Raw genomic sequence first — 2546 nt, 5'->3', positions numbered from 1 at the left:
GGGGAGCGGGAGCCGGGGGACGCTTCGGCACCCCCGGTCCAGCTCATCTGCTTCAGCATCCCCTTGTCACAGAAATGACTCCTGTCTTCCGAAACATCCCCATAATCACCCGGGATCAGTAATTACTGATTAATCACAGAATCAGTTCGGTTGGAAGAGTCTTCTAAGGTCACCGAGCCCAAGCTATGAGCAAAAGCCACCGTGTCCAGAGACCATGGCACTAAGTGTCATCTCCAGCCTTGCCTTAAACGCCTCCAGGGCGGTGACTGCACCACCTCCCTGGGCTGCCCATTTTAATATCTAATCGCCCTTTCTGTGAAGAAATTCCTCCTAATGTCCAACCTGAGCTTCCCCTGGTGCAAATTAAGACTGTGCTGTTTATAGGGTGATTGCTTGTGGAAACCCAGAGCACCGGAAATATTTCTCTGTCTGCTCTGGGATGCCCTGACCCCAGGGGAGCACTGTCTTTGACCCTCATTCATGGAGAAAGTTTCCTAGACTTCAAGATAGGCTAGAATCCACAAAAGTGTGAAATAGATTATAGAGAATAGTGCAGGTGTATCACTTGGTGAGAAATTTAGGTTTTGGGATTTTTAGTACGTTGTGGATGGAAGCAAGATGGAGGGCACAGGGTGTTGTCCTGGGTTTCTTCTTCATGCTTCTTCCTCCTCTTCTTCATGGGTTTGGGTGGCATTTTGTAATTGGGCAGAAAAGTCCGCACTGCGGGCTCTTTGGGATCAGTTATTGGGTAAAAAGGGAAAATAGTCTAGGTGTCAGTTCTTAATTGGATAGTTTAGTCTTAAAAGACCTCATAATAAGAAAAGCTGCCGAACTCACAGTAGTGAGACTGTTTTACTGATAAGAAATAATAAACACCTGAGTCCAAACATGAACTACCGTCTCAAGTGCCTTCAATCCAGACCCAGAGACACCGATAGCTGGTACCCCTACAATTACTCATCCAAATAAGAACCCCTGTGTTCCTCCCTGGCTGAAACACTGCTTTTGCACAGCTGGAGAAACCACTGCTGGTGGATGTTGTGAACACAGATCATGAGCAGGGACATCAGGAGTGCAGTGGGAAACTGGTTTGTCCCAGTTCCATGTCAAACCTTTGCTGAGGAGCTTAAAATGCTTTTGTCTGTTCATGCGGTTTTAGAGGACTGCAGGGTCAACAGCCTGGCTATGAAATTCCTTCTGGAAATAAACTAGCCAAATCAGTGGGAAATTGTATTATTGTTCAATTCCTGTAGCAATCCCTGCGTTGCTGCAGTTGTTCTATACTTCACTTTTGGGCTTTGTCCCTCTTGATCTAATTAACAATTATTATTGTAATCCACCCCGCCAAAATTTTTTATTCCTCTTCTTCATTAAGAAATGTACTGGCGCAATGAAAGGAGTAGCCATTAGTGGGTCAGGAGAAGTAGTAGGAAGGAGGCCTCAGAAATGCCCTAATGAAGTTCAAATATATTTAATGTACCAACATAATGTGAAGAATTATGTAAAACATAGTGGTTAAGATAAAGTAACTTTGAAATTCTTATAAGTTAGGGCATATTAAGAAACACTAGTATGTTTTTATCTGGGTAGGCTATAACCTACCTTAGAGTTGAGATGCAGAGCTGCAAGGGAGTGGCAGAGTGCTCAGCATGAACATGAGCTCAGAGGGTCTCTGCTCCAGGGCCTTTCTTATAGAGTCTTAACTTAATGAACATTCAAAGGAAAAGTCTCTAAATTTTACTGGTGTTCCTCAATCTCCTCTTGACGTTGCCCGTGTTGTCCACATTAGATTAATAGCAGTCTTTTATTTTAACTCTTTAGTTGATGTAGCCAAACATCAGCCATAATTTATATATATTTTATTCTATATTTTAACTAACAGTAGACACTGTTTTAACTAGTCAGTAGCCACTCCAATGGTTGATCCAGTAGTAATTAATAACTGGAATACTGTGATTGGCTTTTAAACAAAAGTTTTATATACTAAGACTTCAAGTGTTCCTTATACAACACGATTGTGGTTATCACTTAACTCCTATGTATTTAAGCATACCTGTGCTACCCCTGCAATCACTGTTCAGAGGGAAAGTTTCAGGCTTTGCTGCACAACAAGAGTATGTGTGTGTCACCTGTGCCCTTTGTGGTGAGAGGAGTGTGGCAGCCACCTATTTCAGCCATCACAAAAGAAATAGTGATATTTTTGCAGTGAGAAGGATTCCAGGTCTTAGCAGCTGCCTTATCACAAGCTGAGTATCATCAAACATGGACTTTAATGAGTGGTGTCTGAAAAGTTTCCTGCTTCCCAAATGTCTTGTACAAGTCCGTTTCCCCTCAGACCACACCCTCAGCTGTGCAGTCTGTGGAGCAGCATGGTGAAACGACACAGGGAATAAGTTAAAAATAGTCTTGTTTCTGCTTTGCTAGGGGTTTTAACTCTGATCAATTCACTGATCCATTCCTTTGGAGGTGTCAAGAAGTGAGGGAAGAACCACAATCCCAGGCAGTAGGAAGCCTCTAGGCAATGAAACTACACCCTTTGTGACTGG

Source organism: Geospiza fortis, unplaced genomic scaffold (genome assembly GCF_000277835.1).
Source record: "Geospiza fortis unplaced genomic scaffold, GeoFor_1.0 scaffold366, whole genome shotgun sequence".
Lineage (NCBI taxonomy): Eukaryota > Metazoa > Chordata > Aves > Passeriformes > Thraupidae > Geospiza > Geospiza fortis.
The sequence above is the reverse complement of the archived record's forward strand: the minus strand, read 5'-3'. Positions refer to the sequence as shown.